Below are 22,283 nucleotides of genomic sequence, written 5' to 3' on the forward strand. Positions count from 1 at the left end.
ATCTGATCCAGTTCATTTCCCACACTGTCCATCCCAGACCCCTCTGATATAATCAACACTAGAGCCTAAGACTGCCGTGGAAAGGTACCGCGAATAGTTGGCACATTTCCCATAAATTGTGAGTTGTCCACCACTTACTACTTGATCACACTACTACACATATTCCTCTCTTCCATGACTCCCTTGTCCACTCCTCTCTCCCCACCAATCATCGCCTGGTCTCCTCCTCACTGATTATCAACATAGGCGTACCCCAAGGATACATGCTTAGCCCACTGCTCTACTCATTGTACACCCATGACTGTGTGACCAGACACAATTCAATCCCATCTACAAGTTTGCCAATGACACTAGTTGTTAGCAGAATCACAAACGGCAGTGAGGAGAACGATAGATCAGCTCATTGAGTAGTGTCACACCAACAACCCTGTTCTCAACGTTAGCAAAACCAAGGAGATGATTGTGGACTTCAGGAGAACACAACCCAGTCCTCATCGAGGGCTCAGTAGTGGAGAGGGTCAAGAACTTCAAATTCCTGGGTGTCAACATATCCGAGGATCTGTCCTGGAGCCTCCACATTGATGCAATCATAAAGAAGGTTTGCCAGTGGCTATACTTTGTGAGGTGTCTGAGACAGTTCGATATGTCACCAAAGACTCTTGTAAACTCTTACAGGTGTACTGTGGAGAGCATTCTGGCTGGTTCCATCACTGTCTGGTATAGAGGTGCCAACTCTCAGAACACAAATAAACTCCAGAGGGCTGTTAACTCGGCCTGTGACATCACAGGCACCAGACTTCACTCCATCAAGGACATCTACATGAGGCAATGTCTTAAAAAAGCAGCCTCAATCCTCAAAGACCCCCAACACCCAGGTCATGCTCTCTTCACTCTGCTTCCATCAGGGAAAAGGTACAGGAGCCTAAAGATGAGCACTCAACAGCACAAGGACAGCTCTTCCCCACTGCCATCAGATTCTTGAACAATCACTGAACCAAAGATCCACTATTATAGATATTCTTGTTTTATTTTTTATAGTAATATCGTAAGATGGTTATAATATGAATGTTTGCACGATTATGCTGCCGCAAAACATTGAATTTTATGACAATCATTTCAATAAATCCTGATTCTGATGTCCTCCTTTATCACCATTTGGGCCCCAAAGAGTCCTTCTAAGGGAAGCAACTTGTGAATCTATGGGAGTCGTCTACTGCATCTGGTGCTCCTGTTGTGGTCTCCTCTGCATTGGAGACTGGGCGCAGACGCTGAGATCGCTTCGTTGAGCACCTCAGCTCTGTCCACCACAATAGTCTGAATCTCCCAGTGGCCACCCATTTCAATTTGCCACTCCATTCCCTTGCTTACACGTCTGTTCATGGTCTCATGTACTGCCAGACAGAGACCACCTGCAATTTGGAGGAACAACATCTCACCTTCCAGATGGCATCAACTTCTCCAGTTTCTGTTAACCCTGCACCCCACTTCATGTTCGTCCCCTTATCTCCTTTACTCTAACTCTGTCTCACTCTTCCTTTTTCCTCTGCCTCCTTTCAGAGCCAAAATCAATTCTTTCTTCTTATCCCTTTGGCTGTTGATCTCAACTCCTCCCCCTCCTCCCACTCTCCCACCTTAATCTTTAATTAAGATGCTTGCCCAATTTTTGCTTGTACCTTTTTTGCTCAATTTTGAACAAATTTTGCACAGGCCCAAAATAGTTAGTAATAGATCTTTACCTCCTATGGTTGCTGCAAGATCAGCTGAGTTCCCCCAGCATTTCCGTGTGTTTTTACTACAATCTCAGCATCTGCAGGTTTTTGTGTTTCAGTCAAGTGACTCAGACGTACAATTTCAAATCTCACCACAGTAGCTGGGTAATTCACATCTATAAATCCATAAAGTGCAATGTGGAATAATCGGGTGAAGATGATGGGGAAGTGGAAAATAAAATGAGGTTAATGTGGGAGGGGGGGGGCACCGAGTAGTTCGTGTGGACCTAGTTGGTCTAAATGGCTTTTTTCTGTCTCTTATATTACAATAAGACTTGATAGTAGAAACTATGTTCATGTAATCAGGAAAAAAAGTCTTCCTTATTTGAGAATTTTGAGCTGACAAATAATTTCTTGAGGAACCCAACAGGTCAGACAGGATCCATGGGGAGAAATGGTCAGTCAACATTTCACCACTGGGCCTTTCCCACACCTTCATTCCCCTTTACATATGTAATTTCACCTCTTCTACCTTAGTCTTGTCCCTACACCCCTTCACTCACCTCCATCCAATGGCCAGGTGAGGCAGAGCTTTACATACACATCGTCCAACCTAATCTACAGCACATCATGTGTCCAGCGAGGCCACCTCTACATTGGCAAGGCCAAATGTTGATTGGTTGACCACTTTGCTGAACACATGATCTGTTTGTGGGTCTAAACTGGAGTTTCCTACAGCCAACCATTTTAACTCCGCCAATCATCCCTCCAGTGATGTGTCTGTCCTCCATCACATCCATTGCCAGAGTAGAATAAATATAAATTTAAGGAACATAATTTTCCTCCTGGACATCATTAAACCAAATGGATAGAACATTGATTTTTCTAATTTTACATAACCCATCCCCATCTAATTTCACCATTTCCAACTCTTTACTGATTCCTAAACTTATTTTTTCTTTTTTTTTCCCCTCCCTATTGGTTCCTCCCACTACTTGTCTCTTCTCCTCCTGTCCAATACTCTATTACCTTTGACCCCCTTCCCCAGCTTCTCTCCCCTTTCATAAATGTAATTTCACCTATTCTAACTTCATTTTGATGAAGGGTTTCAACTCAAAACATTTACTGACCATGGATGCTGTCTAATCTGCTCAGTTCCTCCAGCAATTCCATCATTCCCTCTAGGTCTGGGTGAAAAATGAGAGCAGATCCAGTTGTCAATTCTCCAAACAACACCAAGAGATTCCAGACCAAAAACAGGTAGGTTTATGTGTAACCAAATCCAAATTCTCCATTGATTCTAAAAATATGATCAGCTGAGGTTTGAACACATCCACAGATTAAGCATGTGTGTTCTTCCTGGATAGAGGGAGGGACTCTCTGCAGTTCTAAATGGCCAAACCCCAACCCTGAGAGAATCTCTCAGACTGGAGTGGTATTTGTTGGCCTCTAACCCTGATGAGTCTTCTGGTAATTTCTCTCCCAATAATTATTACCGTCCCATGGTTAAACACCAGTTCTGTTTAATTTGCAATTTCTATTCAGAACACAAACAGAAGGAACATGAAAACACAACTGTTTCCATATTGCCCATTATGGACTGCAGGCCCAGAGGAATCCATAAGATACTATTTATTGTCATGTAATAAAACAGAAATGATGCTTTATACAAAATTGCCACCTGCCTGCCACAAGGCAGAAAACTATTAATTATTAGCATTGCCTGGCACTCCTTACAGTCAGAAAAGAGGCAAGAGAGTCCCTCAGTTACTGAGTGTATGGATTCACCTCCAGCACTCCTGCAGCTGCATAGGCTCCTGTTCAGTTCAAACCATTGGTAACCTGAGTCCAGATGCAAACCTCCAACAGGATGAGGAAGCCTTCAGAATCCATGGCCTTTCAAGGAGCACTCCTTGCCCTCAGCATCCTCTCATTTCTCGGTTCCATGAACTAGTTCTTATCAGCCAGTCTCCAGCCACCTACAGCCTGTTTGTTATGAGTCCTTTGACTTCGAATCACCAATAGTTCACAGTCCGTGTGTGTCCTTCAGCCATAGAGCCTCTAGTTGGTGTGCATCCATGGGGTCATCTCCTCCTCATCTGGGAATGTTCTCTCCGTTACTGATGCCCTGTGCCAATCCACTGCATCCCAAGATCCTGCAACCCCTTGTAGCTGCAGGCATGCAGAGCCCCCACCATCTTCTGCACACATCCCAGATGCAGGATTTTAAATAAAATACCATAAGCTCCTTGAACAAGGAGCAGATGGTGTTTTATTTTAAATCTTCCAAATGTCAAGTAAATAGTTCATCAAGCCCGTAAAGTTGGTTAGGTATCTTTATCTTTGCTAATATAAAGTACACTGTTTGACCTGCTGAGTTTCTCCACCATTGTGCTTTTACCTCAATAACCTGAAGCCTGTTTGAGTCCACAATATGCCAATTCTGTGGAAATCAGTTTTATCTCATCTCTGAAGTAAATCATTATGCTCACTACACACCAAATGGTTTCATGAAATCTTTACAGGCAACTTCTTCTTCCTCACCCTTATCCACCAGATGTATAATCACATTGAGGCCCAATTTGTCACATTGAGCTTCTTCAGAATGGATGTTGGCTCTCTTTAATCAAGTCCTTGATAAGATTATGATTTGATGGCATATTTTTAGCTTTGACGTGCTAACTAGTTAATTATGGTTGAACAAGAGTTTCAGATAAAATATTGGCACATAACACCATTTTGTTAGTCAAACGAAGTTTGGCTGTCTGTTGTGTTCAAGTCTGGTCTCTGTTTTAGAAAAAATTTATTACATTTGCCATTTTCACAAATATTCGATTCTTGGCATTTTCAAAAACAATGAAGAGGATTTGCTCTCCACTAACTGACTTCAGCAGAACATTGGATTAGAATGATCAAAGATTGGGATATTGCTTAATGTTGGGTCCCTCCATATTATAAATGTGATTCTTTGATGATTCTGGTTTCCAACTACCTTTCTTTCTTAAATTATTCCTTTACCTGTTTAAATTGTAAAAAAAACCTCAGAATGAATGTTGAAATAAAGTGTAAACTAAAGTTGCCAAAGTAACAGTTAGTGAAAATGAGCAATGGCAGAAAATAAAAATTGAAACAGGAACGCTCAGGTTTATTACCTTCATACAATTGTAAAGAACTACAGGATGAAATAGCGTTCCTCTATCCTCGGTGTAAACAAATAGACAGATCACACACACATTTGCAAGTGATTTATAAGCAGTACATACATTAAAATAAATAAATATTGTTAAATAATAGTAGATTCTAGGAGGGATTGTATGAGCAGTTCAGTCATTCAACAGTCTCACTGCCCATGGAAAGCTGTTTCTCAACAGTGGTACTGGCTCTGATTCTTCCGCATCTCTTTCCCAAGGGGTGTAGCTGAAATATGCTGTGGGCAGTGTGGTCAAGGTCCTTAACAATTTTGCAAGTCCTCTTCATACAACAATCCCGATGGGTCACATTGAGTGGGGGGGGGGGGGGGGGAGGGAGACCCCAGTGATCATCTCCGCCTCTCTTCTGCTCCTGCGGATTGCTTTCTGATTCGATGCTCTACAGCAACTGTACCACTTTGTGATGCAGCCAGCAAGGATGCTCTTGGTAGAGCTCCTGTAAAAAGTCAACAGGATTGTAACCAGTAGCCTTGCCTGCCTCAATCTTCTCAGGAAGTGCAGTCACTGTGGTGTCTTCCTGGCAGGTAAGGAAATGGCATGTCCAGGATAGATCACTACTTAAGTGGACTCCAAGGAACTTGGTGCTCTCTACTCTCTCCACTACCGACTTATTGACATATAGTGGAGAGTGGTCTTCCCTAGTCTTCCTGAATCCACATCATCTTTGTCTTATCCACACAGACTCAGGTTGCTATTTTCACACCATAACACAAGATTTCCCACCTCTTCTCTCTAGTATGACTCATCATTGTTGCTGATGAGGTCAATTACTGTCACATCATCTTAAAAACTTGACTGTTGGAACTGGTTCTGGCATTGCAGTCATGGGTCAGCACCACACCAGTGCTCAACATGATGGTGCTTGACGATCGACTGTTAGGAAGTCCAGAATCCAGTTACAAAGAGGGATGTTGAGGACAGCTTCTCCACCAGCTTCTGGGGTTTGATCCCATTAAACACCAAGTTGAAATTGAGGAACAGCTGCCTGGTGTACGAGGCATAATTCTCCAGGTGGGTCAGGACAGAGTGGAGCGACATGGCTGTAGCATCACTAGTGGAACGGTTCCATGTGTACAAAAGGAATCCTGCCCAAGACACACATCTCCTCATTTGTCAGAAAGGTGCAGGTAACAGCAACTGCACATTCTGAGAAAACTGAGGTGGGCCACCATCATGTCAACCTTCTACAGGAACTCCATGAAGAGTGTTGTGGCTGGCTGCATCAGTGTGGTACAGTTGCTGTACAGAATTGACAGTGTGGTACAGTTGGTGTACAGAATTGCATCAGCAGTTAATCCACAGAACCACAAGAGTGTCTGTCTCTGTCTCTCTCTCTGTCTCTCTCTCTCTCTCTCGCTCGCTCTCTCTCGCTCGCTCTCTCTCGCTCGCTCTCTCTCGCTCGCTCTCTCTCGCTCTCTTCCACCCCCCCCCCAAAAGATGATCCACTGGGATTGTTGGTTCAATAGGACATGCAAAATCATTGAGGATTCCTACCACCCCACACAACAGCATCTTTCAGCTACTCCCATCAGAGCCAGTAACACCAAGCTGAGAAACAACTTCTTTCCACAGACAATGAGACAGCAGAATGACAAAATAACTTTTACAAACCATACAAGATTCTACTGTTTATTAAACAATATTTATTTTCTATGTGCATATTTGTTCTGTATATGTAACGCTTGTCTGTATGCATGTTATGTCTAGTTGTGCATCTGAGTGTTTTTCACTGAGGACTGGAGAACGCTGTTTCGTTGGGTTGTACCTGTACAATCAGATGGGAATAAACTTGAACTTGAAAAGCGCATCCTGATCTATGGGAATAAAAAAAGATGGTTATCTGAAATTGTTATTTTCTCCCATTGTCCTTTAATGTGACTGTATTTCTTTCCTTTTTGTTTGTGCTTTTTTAAGTAATTGCTCCCTTCAAATGTCAATCCAGTTTTTCTTCTACAGATGTTGCCTGACCTCCATGTGCTTCAAGGTCCTTCTACTTGCCTTTCTCATTTCCAGCACTATTTTTTTGCTTCAAAAGCCACAGCCTTCCTGTCCAACAGGAGCAGATAACGTCCACAAACATTGAAATGCCATTGCAACTGATCAACACATGCAACAAGTTGTGGTAGGCAAACTTGGTCAATCTCTCAATGAATAAAAAGACACATCATAATGCCCCATTATCAAATAGCATTACAATACACAAACGTGCTAGAGAGACTCATGCAGTCTCGATAGGGAGTAATGAGTAAACAACATTTCAAGACTGTGCTGAATGGATACTGCGTGGCATGCTGAGTCTCCCCTGCAGGTTTGCATATTGCACTCAATCACAGCCTCTGCAAACTTGGTTTAACCATCACTCAGTGGGTGCCACCAATAGGCAACCCTCACAGCCAACTCTCCTGGCTCAAGCTGATCCTTTGGGCTGAGATGTTGAAGCAAGCATTGATGATCCATGAAAGATCAGCAATGTTTTAAACAGATCTGAACAAATCACTGATTGTACAAAATGGGAGAACGTGATTGGTTCTAGAATTAACACTGTAAAACCTGATAGGACAGATCAGAAATAGTGTCCTGTGTAGAATGTTAAAGTGTGACTGGTTTAACATCCATTGATCCCCTCTATAAAGTGCATTGTTATCAGCTGCAATTTAATTTTACAAATACACCACGGTAACAAACCTTTCTGGCCAATGCCACCCAATTACATCAACATCACAGTACATCTTTAGAACATGGGAGGAAACAAGCCACCAATTGCTACGCTAACTGTGCTGCCCATTTCCACAAATGAGGATAATGTTTTAAACTTTGACATTTCTTCAAAAATAGGTTTAAGTTTAAAGCTGTTTTTAGAAGCCATTTGTTTTTGAGTGATAGGCACAAGAGAGTACAGGATTAGAAACAACAGCAACTGAGAATGATTTGGCTTGAAGATCCAAGTCCATTAAAGCTACAGTAATTTCAAAGCTCTACAGCACAAACCAGAGCCACTCATCAGCTGAAGTTGATCATTTCAAAAGAAATATTTTGTACCTTTAAGAACTTAGTGTTTTTCTATTCTGGCTTTTTTTAATAAAATGAACCAGACTTCAATAATAGAGGCACCTGAGGCAGTGCCACACTGTCACCATCATGATCAGGGTAGATTCATGCTTCCCATGGTGGGAGAGTTTAGGGCAAAGGGGCACAACTTCAGGATTGAAGGGCATCCACTTAGAACAGAGAGGTGGAGCAATTTCTTTAACCAGAAGGTGGTAAATCTGTAGAATTTGTTGCCACAAGCAAGTCATTGGAGACCAAATCATTGGATGTATTTCAGGCAGAGATTGACAAGTTCTTGTTTAGCCAGGGCATCAGAAGTGTGGGAAGAAGGTCGAACAGTGGAGGTGAGTGGGAAAGTTTTTCAGCTCACAATTGAATGGTGGGAAAAACTCAATGGGCTGAATGGCCCATTTATGCTCCGATGTCTTTTTTCTTACACTTTTTACATCCCAGAGACGTAAAGGCTGCCAGGTCATGGCCCATGCTCAAAAACAGAAACTGACAATGTCACTCACTTATCCCCCAGTCTGCTTACAATGCACAATGACTCAACAGACAGAAGGGAGATGCCTTCAGAGAAAAACATTTTAAAATGCTCTTGGTACAACATATGATATGGATGTTGCAACAGATTATATTTTATATTGTATATAGATATGTTTTTGAAGGAGATAGTTTGTGGGGGTAGTGTAGGTCACAATCAAACACTTCACAAAACAGATCTCATTTAAAATGCAAAAGCTCTGCTCAAACCAGACACTCCAGGCCTGGTGCCTTTGTAAAGGCAATTAAACCAGCTTTGCTAAAGGTTTTCATAAGGAGGTGCAAATAGAAGAACCTGAGCAAGGAGGTGTTAATTTGACATTCTGTGGAGTAATGGGTAATTGCTTTGGAAGCAACAAATGAACAGGCTCGATTGGGTCCGGTGCTGCAATCTGTCTGGTTGCAGTTTGCTGTTCTAAGATGGGCATGTGCTTTTGAATGGAGAGAGAGAGAGAGAGAGAGAGAGAGAGAGAGAGAGAACGACCGAGACCAAACAGGCTTTCTCTAAGAGAGAGACACACACAGAGAGAGAAACTGGTTTCTGCAGTCATGGCAAGTTAGCAGCTTGTTCAAACCCCATTTTGAAGACAGGTTATGAGTTCTGAGTTGTGCCTGTTGAAAACCCTTGTAGTCCTTACAAGAGGAAATGGGTGGCTAGAGTGTTTCAACTGAAATAAGGGAAAAAACAGAAACCTGTGGTGACCTGCCGAAGAAGAGGTTTTCATTTGGAAAACCCTGATGGGGCAAGACACTGAGATGACTGATTGGAGGGAATCAGTTTGTGTGTGTCCAACAAGCAATAAATCTCTCTCTGAAACCAACAAGAACCTTCCTAAGTAGTAAACAATTACCTTTAAGCACCAAAGCCTGGTGAAATTCATAAATGTTAAATTCTATGCACAGTACAAGAATTGCCTGATATTGGTGAACTTAGAGGAGTGAGAGGTGAGATTGGACTATGAATCAAAAAACTTTTCTGAACTTATACACATTACATACACGTGCACTTAGAACTAGAAGGGGGCTAAGTTAGGTTAAGCCAATAGTAATAAATTAAAAATTGATCCTGTTATTATGTTTAAAGAAAACTAAAAACTACTTTTAAGTAACCATTTGTCTTGGTGACTTTCTATGCTTCTGGGTTTTGGCGTCCTCTGGGACCGTAACAATGTTAAGAGACTTGCTTTGAAAAGAGATCAGACTATCAATTCTAACACACATTCATGTCAATCTGAAAGGGACCCATGGTCATGGTTACATTGGTCAAGTCTGCAATGGATATTTAAAACTGTCCATATATAATTTGTTTTAAATGATACAGGAGCAGCAAGTAAGCATTCTGATCTTTGTTTTTTTTGGTGCTATGAAGGTTATTTGTTTTGGATTGTACATCTGAAAAGAAGTTATTCAAAGTCAGGAAAATTGTAGAAGAATCATGGGGCTTAATATGTTGATCTGCTAATTATCATGTAAATACCGTGACAAAGCAACTGCTCTTCTGTTTGTCTTACGACAGACAAAAGTTGATGTACATTCTTTATATTACAATTTTATGTATTATTGCATGACAATAAAAGGAATCTTGAACCTTCCCCTCATTAGACCCAAAGTGGAAACAAATTATCCTCAACCAAAACACGGTAATGTATCTTTATCCTTGCATACTATTTGATCAGCTGAGTTTCTCCAGCATTGTGGGTTTTTTACTTTTATCCTTGACCCTGGTCTCACATGTGACTTTTTTGGGATCAGGCTTTGCACCCATTTCAGTCCAAAGGATAGTGGGCTTCAATGGCTTTCCTCCATTATGTCAAGCTTAGATTTAGGAAAAAAAATTAGAAATTAGACATTTTTGATACTACCTTTAATTTCAAAAAAACCTGGCAACCATATATTCAATATTTTTGTATGACAAACAAATGAACAAAATTGAACCACTTCCAGAATTTTTTTCCCCAAGTGCATTGTGTTTACTCAGGAAGAATCTCTTTTCTACTTACTTTGAAATTATTCTCAGAATGCATGTGATGTGTTGGTGGTTTGTCAGTCTTCTCATGGCTGTTAATCACAGTGCTCAGTCCCTCCAGTACCAGCCTGATGTTAGCCTGGGGTGGAATGTACACTGCAACCAAGATGATGGTGGTGAACTCCCTCTGCAAGTAGATTGGGCGACACTTGATCACCAAATGTTCCAGGTTGGGGGAGTAAGACTGGGTCATGACCATCACGTGTGTGCACCACGATGAACTGATGAGGACACAAACACCACCTCCCCTGGTTTTTCCAGATGCCAGTGTTCAGACAGCACGTCTGGAATGTCCGCATTTAATCAAGTTACTGTAAAGCACATCACACAGCACTTCTTGATGGTTCTCTGATGTTGGGGTCTGGCTTGAAGTTCATCAAGTTTGTTCTCCATGGTAGGGAGCAGAAGCCTCAGGTCTCTGCATCTCAGCTTGACCTATAGCCCCCCTTTCTGCATCAATGTGGTTGGGTTTTCTTTACCTGGCCCGTGGGTCTGCTGCTGGTAGCTGCTGCAGTGCTGCACCGTGTAATGCTGCCGCAAAACAATGAACTACGTAACATACGTTCATGACAATAAATTCTGATTCTAATAAACATCTAACCACCATACTGCACTATCACCAATGTTGTGACTTAACACTAGGCAACACTGACTATTTCTGCCCCTGCCTCAAATTATCTGAAGCTGAAACCATCATCTTCGACTTTGTACCTGCTACAATGAACAACTCTGATGAACTACCATTCCATTTCACAGAGTGAAACAAAAGTCTAAACACAATAATTGAATTAAAACATACAATGCTGGAGAAATTCAACAGGCCAAACACTGTACTTCATAGAGCAAAGGTAAGATACATAACCAACATTTTGGGCTTGGGCCCTACATAAACAAATGAGCAAAATGTAGGTAGGCTCCTGAATAAAAATGGTTTTGTTTCACTTCTTAGAATTGAGTTTACCTTCAAAAACCTCCTCTTCTTTTCCTCCCAAGCCTTATTCACCCATCACTATAGAACCTGCCAATTTAGAATAACGACTTCTTAAACAAAACGTCAAGTTGAAATCCTCCTTCTTTTCATGTTCTTCCACTGCCTTGCCCTGCCCCAATCCCAATCCATTAATTGATCAATAACAAATCTATCAAAGATTTCTTCTTGCTAAAAATATTTGTTAATAGCATTTATTGCTTTGATCATAAAAAATGTATGCTTTTATCAGCAAAGATTAAAACTAGTGAATATTCTACATTATGTTCCCACAAAATGTGACATTATCAATGATAACGACAGCTGGCCCAATATTCACAGGGAGGATGGGGGGGAGGGGTTGGTAGGAGGTGGGGGAGAACTACCCTGCAGCTTCCTTAATGACAGATGGCAGATAGAAAAACTAATGACAGAAGACTGTGATATTGGAGATCGACACCCACTCCTAAATTTGGGGATACATTAGGAGTGAGGGAGATGGTGGAGGGAGGAGATGATGGGCAAGATATACTTGTTCAAAGGCCAAGAGGGACTGGAGAAGCATTCTCAGCCTGACCAACACAATACGAGTGCTTAAGAAAGACCTTGCTTTCTGGAGCCAGCAGCCTATTTTGCCCATTAGCTTCTCTACACGTTGAAGAATGCAGCTGGCACCAACTCCGATTGAACCATTGGATCTGACTTGAATAAAGTACTGAAAAATCCCACATTCCAGGGTGCAATACATCAGATAACATTCACTACCCAAAGCTTCACAGTGAGTTCTGGGTAAGGCTTCAGGTGTTTACAGAAGATTAATTACATCTTTTAATTTCTTTTAAAAGAAACCAATTCCGGCCATTTAAACCCATGCCACCCAATTACCCCCAAATTAACCTACAACCCTGTACATTTTGAAGAGTAAAAGGACACCAGAGTACCTGAGCAAAACCCATACAGACACTGGGAGAACATACAAACTCCATATGGACAGCACTGGATTCGAACCCAGGTCACTGATGCTGTAATAGCATCAAGCAAACTGCTATGCTAACCATGCCTAACCCTCCTACTCCCCACCAGCCCCCACCCATCACAGGAACAGTTGTTATTAAGGTCATTGCTTATAATTCATTGATCACCAATTTATGGGCCATTCATCTTTCCTTCAGGCTGGATGCTGTTCAATATTGCAAATGGCAGCATTTTCAAGCATCGAGCACAGGAAGTTCCAAGCAAGATGAACAACCAAAGCCTCTACAGTACACACCTGCCTGAGAGTCACTGATAGTCATATCAGAAAACAGACCCCGCACCAGGTCAGATCTCAACAAGATCTCTCAGTGAAGATTCCACACTCAGCACATCCTGCAACGCAGTGCACAACTTTGTGTTCAATTTTTTTCAAAGATAGTTTCATAATTTTAATTATTAATATTTTTAAACAATCAAAAATGATTTTTTTTAAAACTGAGGGTTATTTTCAAAGTTTGGCATGAGGGATCTTCCAGCTATCAGAACTGACATCTTTTCCAGTGCAGCCAGAGGTCTATCATTGCTAGAGTCTCAAATCATTTGGGGAAACAAGCTAGGCCTTGCAAACACAGTCTGGTAAATACATTAATTCTAGCTAGCAGGCATAGATTAGTAAGATTCAGCCCTGTATCTTGCCCCTGGAATCTAGTCCCTCAAGGTTCAAAGACAGGCCCTCCTCCCACCCCCAAAACAGTTATTGGGCTCTTGAAACTCCCTGTACCACCATGATCAAAAACTATTTTGGCAAGACATTAACATCACTTAAACACTACTTTTCTTTGCATGCAAATGAATGGTTCTCTGTCCATTTACATTACCTCCTTTTGTCCCTTATGGCTTATTATGGTCATTTACTTTGTCCTATTGTTCTTGGTGTTGCTTGTGGAACTGCAACAAACAAGACTTTTGGTGCATTTGTGTATTATATTTGCATATGTGACAATAAGTTCTCAGAAATTTGCCTGCATTTGGCCCATTTCTTTCCTATCCATGCATTCGTCCAAAAACCTTTTAAGCATCGTAACTGTGCCCACTTCTATAGCTTCCTCTGCCAACCTGTTCTGGGTATGGACCATTTTCTCAATGGAAAAGGTTTTCCCTCAGGTCCCTCTTAAATCTCTCAGAGCTCATCTTAAACTTGTGCTGTCTTGTTCTGAAATCTACTCTTGTGGAGGGGGTGGGGTGGGGAAAGACTGGCAGTATTCATTTTATTCATGCCCCTCATCATTTTACAGACCTTTCTTAAGTCACCTCTTAGCCTCCTACATTTTAGGGCAGAGCCATTCTCAACTTTGCTTTTGGCTATTGCTGGCTTAAGACTGACTGTGCTCAAAGTACATGGGCTCCTTCCTTGTGAAGCAGACAATAAGATACCAGAAGTCAAGCTTTCAGCCATTAGGATTGCTCCAGAGTCAAGCTTAGTGGGTTTCTCTCTTATTGACTACATGCAAAAAAAAATTTCAATCCATGCCCTCCTCCTTTAATTGTGCTGTGGCCCCCAGCGGAGGATTGGGATGGGATGGGGGTAAGCTTCTGTTGAAAATGGCTGCTCCAGGGAATGAAGACCCAACTAATCCAACGCAACTCAAACCAACTATTTCCAAGTCAGATTGAAAGTTTTTTTTTAAAAAACACTTCAGATGTTTGAAAAACTGTAAAACCCAGAAAATACTGGAAAACACTCAGCAGGTCAGGTACCATCCATGGAAAGAGAAAAAGGGTTAACAAAAACTAGCCATCATGGTTAAAGCAGTGGTTAGAGCAACACTGTTACAGAGCCAGTGACCCAGATTTCGAATCCGGTACTGTCTGTAAGGTGTTTGTACATTCTCCCTGTGTCTGCATGAGTTTCCTTCAGGTGCTCCGGTTTCCTCCCATCTTTCAAAACGTGTGGGGTTGTAGATGAATTTGTTTATTTGTGTGGCACGGATTCAAGAGTTGAAAAGCCTGTTACTGTTTTGCATGCCAAAATTTAAATTTAATTTCAGGAACAATGGGTTAAGAGATGCTGAGCATTTGCAGTACTTCCTGCTTTTATTTTAAATTAAAATGTTAAATTTTATTTCCAGCATGATAGAAGCCGAATCCAGCCATTTAAACCCATGCAACCCAATTACACCCAAATTAACCTACAACTCTATACATTTTTGGAGGGTGGGAAGAAACTGGAGCACCCGGAGGAAACCCATGCAGACATGGGGAGAACTTACAAACAGTGGTGGATGTCAAACTCTGTTCACTGGCACAGTAATAGAATCGCACTGACTTGTACCTGAACAATACAAATCCCCAAACACAACCCACACAATTAAATCTTCTTACCTGACAAAAGGGAATAATGGCTCTTGCAAGAACTGAAATGACAATTCTGGTATATGAAAATAATCATATTTGGAGCTTTACAATACCTCATTCTTGATCCAAGGAGATGATGGAAATTCCTTTACTCCCAGGATATGAGCCTTTATTCTTCATGCCTCACAAAATGCTGCTGATCCACATTTTTTTCGATTTTATATTGTTCCCTTTTCTTTGCATTACACTTACAGTAATTATCAGTAACAGAACAAATGGGGATCATCTACTCATATAAAACTTGGTACATCTATACTCAGGCCACACCCAAAAACCCCTTTTGTGGGTTGAAATTTAAAACTGCGTGAATGAAGCAAACCTCCTCTGCTCCACTGAGACTGACTGAGTTAACAAACACATGCCCATAATCTACATAATGATTTGGATTAGTTTTAACATTAACACATCACTATGCAGCCACAACTTCTATCATTCATTACAAATCTAACATTTTCAGAACAGATTTCATGCCACATGTGGGTGGTCTTAGTTCTGGATCAACGGAAAGCCGGATTAGCTTTCTGCACATCAAAGCTCGTCAGCTGGGAGAACTGGGATCACTTTCCTACCCATCCTTTGCACCTTGTAGACTCAACACATCCAATTGGGGTAAATGTCTAGAAATGGATGGTCATTTTTTTTGTCTCCATTTCTATACCATCTCTCCTTTTGCTTCTTGTTGCTTTCTTGGTGACCCTGTTGCTTTCCTCCAACACTAACTACCTTGTTGCCTTCATTTTATGATATCCTGTCTACCTAACTCCCTATTCCCCCGCACCGTTCTTTTTCCTGCATTCAGCCTGCCCAGCAAACGTACTGGTGAGGGATTTCCCCGGCTGTATCTCCACACTGTTATAGTTTATTTTTACATTGCCTCTCAAGGAGCTGGAACTTCATCAGAGGGAATATTCAGTAATTTTAAGTGGAAGTGATCACAATGCAAATGCTAAAAATCCTTTCTCATTTTGTGATGTATCCATTTCATCATATTACTGAAATCAGTAATTCAAGTAAACACATGCACTTGTAAAACAAAACCTGCAACACATTCAGTTTTGGGGACTAAGCTTTGGAAGCAGGTAACCTTGACCCTGGCCACCCACTGGGCCGAGTCGCCATCCACACTCGCAACCTGACCTCGGTAATTTACAGGTCAAAGTCTCTGATGAATTCTCACCTTGGCCCGGCAGCCTACAGCATCCACACGTCTGATACAAATTTACCCTGGCGACCCACATAACTGAGCCTCCCTCATGTATTTGTTTTTTGGTTCCTCTCCCCTCCACCTTCCAACTTCCCCAAACCTCCCTCCCAACCTTTGATCTTTCCTACTCTCCACCTCCTGATCTACCCTATCCTCCTCTTCCCCACCCCCCTCCATTGAACCACCCACACCCAACTCCTGCCTGGTCTTCACCATCCCCTCTGACCTTCTCCAGGTGCTCCTGCCCCACTGAACTGGCATCCACTGAACTGGCATCCACTGAACTGGCATCCACTGAACTGGCATCCACTGAACTGGCATCCACTGAACTGGCATCCACTGAACTGGCATCCACTGAACTGGCATCCACTGAACTGGCATCCACTGAACTGGCATCCACTGAACTGGCATCCACTGAACTGGCATCCACTGAACTGGCATCCACTGAACTGGCATCCACTGAACTGGCATCCACTGAACTGGCATCCACTGAACTGGCATCCACTGAACTGGCATCCACTGAACTGGCATCCACTGAACTGGCATCCACTGAACTGGCATCCACTGAACTGGCATCCACTGAACTGGCATCCACTGAACTGGCATCCACTGAACTGGCATCCACTGAACTGGCATCCACTGAACTGGCATCCACTGAACTGGCATCCACTGAACTGGCATCCACTGAACTGGCATCCACTGAACTGGCATCCACTGAACTGGCATCCACTGAACTGGCATCCACTGAACTGGCATCCACTGAACTGGCATCCACTGAACTGGCATCCACTGAACTGGCATCCACTGAACTGGCATCCACTGAACTGGCATCCACTGAACTTGACTGTTTTGACCCCTTTGATCCAGTCCCTCCCCACCTACATCCAGAATACTTCATATGCCCTCCATACTTCCACCACTTTGAGTTTCCTGAACTCAACCGTCTTATGTTTACTGTGGGCATCTAATCCCTATACATCTCCATTCACCCATTCCAGAGGACTCAAAGCATTTCAATTTTTTTCCCCCTTGACGATAGACCCAACCAGTCCCCCTCCAGCTGGCCAAACTTGCACTCACCCCAAATAACTTCTCCTTTGATTCATTTCACTTTCTCCAAGTCAAAGGTGTGCACGCATGTGCCGCAGCTATACCTGCCTTTTAGATGGTAAAAGCCTACACAGGCAAGGCTCCTCAAATCTTGCTCTGCTACATCAATGGCTACTTTGGCACTGCCTCATGCACTCATTATGAGCTTATTAGCTGTATCCACTTTGCTGCCAGCTTCCACCCCGACCTCAAATTCACTTGGTCCATCTCTAGCAACAGTCTCCCTTGGAGACAAACTCTCAAGACATTTTCTTCAAACCCACCAAGTCCCACAGCTACTTCCACCGCACCACTACGCATCCAGTCCCCAGTAAGGATTCCATTCCCTTTTTGCAATTCCTCCGTCTCTGTTCCATATGCTCCCAGGAAGAGGTCTTCCATGCCAGATCATCAAAGAGTTCTTCCTTCTTCAAACAACATGGCTTTCCCTCTACTTCCATCAACTCAGCCCTCACTCGCACATCCTCCATTACCCACACATCTACCCTGGTTCCATCCAGTCCCACGTACAATAAGGACAGGAATCCCCTCATCCTCACCTACTACCCCACCAGTCTCCATATACAACATATCCTCCTCTACCATCTACTACCTGATCCCACCATTAGACACATATTCCCCTCTCTACCTTCTGCAGGAAAAGATCACACCATGACTCCCTTGTCCATTCCTCTCTCCCCACTAATCATTCCCTTGGCACTTACCCCTGTGCCGGCAGATGATCCGCTTGCAACTCCTCCCTCACCACCATTTGGGGCCCCAAACAATCTTTCCAAGTTTAGCAATAATTCACTTGTGAATCTGCAGGGGTCATCTACTGCATCTAGTGCTCCTGTTGTGGTCTCCTCTATACATTAGAGACACTGGGTGCAGAGTAGGAGATCGATTTGTTGAGCAATAGCGTCAATCTTCCAGTGGACATCCATTTCAATTCCCTGTCCCTTTCCCTTGCTGACATGTCTCTGCATGGCCTCATGCACTGCCAGACTGAGACCACCCGCAAATTGAAGGAACATAACTTCTTCTGTCTGAGCACCCTCCAACCGGATGCCATTAACATCAACTTCTCTGATTTCCATTAGAACAACACCCTCCCTCCTCTAGTTCTGTTCCTCTATCTCTTCCATATTCCATCTGTATCCTTTCACAGAACCAAAATTAATTCTCACCTTTCCTCTCATCATATCCAATTTTGTTTGTTGGATGTGGTGGTACACCACCAGCCTACAGCAGGGAGCAACATCTGTACCTGCAGGAGTGTAGGATAGACACCATTTTGTGGATTAAAACCTGTTGTTTAGTCTTTACCTTGTGTGTGTCTGATTCTGTCTAACAGCGCACCACATTGGTCTGGACTCCTCCCACTGCCATTCTTTCACCTTTCTCTCTCATATTTAAGATAGCTGCCTGCTTTTTGCTTATACCTTGAAAAAGGGCTCAGGCTTCAAGCATTCATAATTCAGCTTTACCTCCCAAGGATGCTGCGAGACAGGCAGAGTTCCTCCAGCATCTCTAAGTTTTAGCACATTCATTCTATTTGAGGAATGAGGAATTCACTGGCAGCTCTTTGGAGGGAGAGAGGGTTGAAGGGCTGGTTGGTTGCCCTGAGGGGAGCGGGGGTGGGGGGGGGGGGCGCTCTGCATCACAACCTAATACAAGATTCTTGGCTCCACCTGCAGCAGGGCAATTTCAATTAAGGGCAATTCAAATCAGAAACTTCTGAAATCAAATAATTTAGTTTTAAACATACAACACAAAACTATAAATAAAGATTTAAAATAACATCAGGTGGCAGAGTAGAGTGCAAGAGCCTGCTACAGAGGCCTGGAGAGGGTAAATTGAAGTGTTATTGAATAAACAACAACAAAAAACAAACTCCCATCAATAGATATGACAAAAGGGAGAATATTCCATTTACTTGTTTGTTTCTGCAGCACTCTGCAATCCAGCTTGTCCTCTTACCTGGAGAATAAACTTTTGCGTAACTCACAGAAGACACAAAGCAGTCTTATTCACCTGGAGTGCACTAAAGAAAAGAACTTGAGAAAAGCTGTCCAACCCTCGAGTCTGCTATAGCATTTTGATCTTGGCCTCAGCTCCACCTTCCTGCATTTTCTGATTAGCCTCGACTCCCAGACAAATAAAAAAATTCTGCCTGCTTCAGCTTTGAATACATTTAATGACCCCACCTCCACTGTTCTCTGGGGAAAAATTCCAAAGATTCACAAGCCTGAGAGAAGAAATTCCTTTTCATAGTTTTAAATACCAATTCCTTATTTTGAAAGTACATCCCCGAATTCCACATGCTCAACATGGGCAAAACATCATCTCAACATAAAGAATGAAAAGCCACATCAGATTCTTGTGCCACTTCTCATTTTCCCAAATTCTAACAGATTCAAGTGCAACCTTCAGTCCAGGTGTCACACCTTCTCTGATCAGTTTCTAATGCAAGCCCTAAAGAGACCAAAACAGTATGTATACTCCAGGCATGGAATCTATAGTTATTGTAAGACTTCCATCCTTTCTATCGATCGCCCTTGCAATGAGGCAAATATTCCACCACCTCAATGCCAGCTTGCAGTGTTTGTTGTACAAGGACACCCAGATTCCTCTGTACTTTCCAGGTGGCATGGCCAGCATACCAGTTAGTGCACAGTATGACAGAGGCAGCGATCTGGGTTCAAATCTGGTGCATCTGTCAGGAGCTTATACATTCTTCCTGTATCTGCATGGGTTTCCTCTGGGTGCTCAGTTATCCTCCCACCCTTCAAAACAAGTGGGAGGTTGTAGCTAACTTGGGTATTCATGCGGACCAGACTTGTGGACCAGAAGGGCTTGCCACTGTGCTGGAAGTCTACATTTAAATACATCTTAAATTTTAAAAATTAAACAAATTCTTGTCTTTTTCCATTCATCCTATCAAAGTCGATAAGAACCAAATATTAAACTCTATCCACAGATTTTAGCCCAATGAAAAACAAGTCATTTCTATTTGTCAACTCCAGAACTCACCAAATAATTTTCTTTCCAACTTCATGCCATCCACAAATTGGAAACACAACACTAGGCCCTCCCTCATATCACTTAGATGATAAATTGTAGAGGACCAAGGTCCAACATGCTACTCACTACACCTTGCTAATATCAAAATAATTTATCCACTGGTTTCTGGTCTTACTTTTTATGTAGCACCATAATCAAACACCTACTGGAAATCAAATTTATTACTTCTATCATTCACTTTATTCTGCTTGCTTTATCCACAAAATATTCCAAATGAGTCAAAATGATTTCCCAATCATAAAACTACACTGATTCTATTTGATTTTATTACATTTTTGTTGGAAGTCCATTAAATGGAGACAAGCTAGGGAGTGGGGAGGAGCAAATGGATCTGGGAGTACTTGTTCACCGGTCACTGAAGACTAGCATGCAGGTTCAGAAAGCTGTGAAGAAGGCTAATAGCATGTTGGCTTTCATAAAGAGGGGATTGGAGTATAGGAACAGAGACGCCCTTCTGCAGTTGTACAGGGCCCTGCTGAGACCCCACCTGGAGTATTGCGTCCAGTTCTGGTCTCCAATTTTGAGGAAGGACATACTAGCTATAGAGGGTGTGCAGCGCAGATTTACAAGGTTAGTTCCAGGGATGGCGGGGTTGACATATGCTGAAAGGCTAGAAAAACTGGACTTGTATCCGATGGAGTTTAGAAGGATGAGGGGGGACATGATTGAGGTATACAAAATTATCAGGGGATAGACAGGGTGAAGTCGGATTACTTGTTCCCAATGATGGGGGAGACGAGGACTAGAGGGCATAGTTTAAGAATACAGGGTAGGCCCTTTAGGACGGAGATGAGAAAACATTTTTTTACCCAGAGAAGTGTGAATCTGTGGAATGCTCTGCCACAGAGGGTGGTAGAGGCAGATTCGCTGATTATGTTCAAAAGAGAGTTAGATAAGACTCTAGTGGGCAAAGGAGTTAAGGGTTATGGGGATAAGGCTGGAAAGGGGTACTGATGGTAGTGATCAGCCATGATCTGTAAAATGGCGGTGCTGGCTCGACGGGCCGAAGGGCCTACTCCAGCTCCTATTGTCCATTGTTTAAAACCATAAGGCATAGGAGCAGAAATAGATTATTCAGCACATTAAGTCTGACCTGTCATTTAACCATGAGCTGATTCATTTTCCCACTCAGCCGCAGTGACTGGCCCTCTCCCCACATTGTTCATGCCCTGGCTAATCAGGAGCCTATCCATTTCTGCCTTCAATATACCCAATGACCTAGGCTCCACAACCTCCTGTGGCAACAAATTCCATAGATTTACCACCTTCTGGCTAAATAAATTCCTCCACATCTGTTTGAAGCGGGTGCCCTTCAATCCTTCTTCAAGTTTCTTAAACTAGAGCCCAGCATCTTCCCCAATGACAACTGTGACTGTCTAATCTTCTGAGGTCATAGCACCCACTCTTACTGCAATCACGTAATTTACATGATTATCAGACCCTGTCGGCTCATTAGTTTGTCTGGTGTCTATTCTGCAAGGATAATATTGCTTGAAGTTCCTGTCTCCCTTTTGTCCCCTAATTCTATGCTAATGGTCTGCTTTAAGTAACCGTAGCAATCAGCACAGCCACCTCTAGCTGGGAAGTTTTCATTAAATGGCCAAGAGTGCTAACATTCCTCTCACATGTCAAAAAACTAGAAAAATAAAATTGGAATACAGCAGATGAAAATTTGAAATCAAGGCAGAAAATGATGGAAACACTCAGGAAGCATCTGCAGGGAAGCAGTTATTGTTGAAGGTCAAAACACCTTGTGTGAAGATGGTTCTAAAAAAGCATCTTCAGCCTGAAACATCAACTAGTTTCCCCTTACCGAGATTCAACCAGATTTGCATTCACATTTTCTGTTTTCATTTGAAAAACATTAATCATCCACTTTTGAATTTGATTACTGTTGCCAATTTAGACATCCAACATTGTAACCCTTCCAGCCCATGAGTCCATGCCACCAAATACCCCAATTAACCTACCACCTCTCCACCCCTTGGTTTTGAAGGGTGGGAGGAGACTG

The 22,283-nt window shown here is 42.5% G+C and overlaps 1 protein-coding gene and 1 long non-coding RNA gene across 5 annotated transcripts in view; one reads left to right on the top strand and one right to left on the bottom strand.

Moving 5' to 3' along the window:
* Positions 1–22,283, bottom strand: part of arhgap24 (Rho GTPase activating protein 24) — a 573,751-nt gene that overhangs the window by 481,605 nt on the left and 69,863 nt on the right. The gene's annotated exons all lie outside the window — the stretch shown is intronic.
* LOC138756325 (uncharacterized) lies at positions 7,126–16,451 on the top strand. The gene is made up of 3 exons (XR_011352992.1): positions 7,126–7,226; positions 12,675–12,821; positions 16,332–16,451. It is a non-coding gene; the product is annotated as an uncharacterized lncRNA (long non-coding RNA).

Source organism: Narcine bancroftii, chromosome 3, assembly GCF_036971445.1.
Source record: "Narcine bancroftii isolate sNarBan1 chromosome 3, sNarBan1.hap1, whole genome shotgun sequence".
NCBI lineage: Eukaryota > Metazoa > Chordata > Chondrichthyes > Torpediniformes > Narcinidae > Narcine > Narcine bancroftii.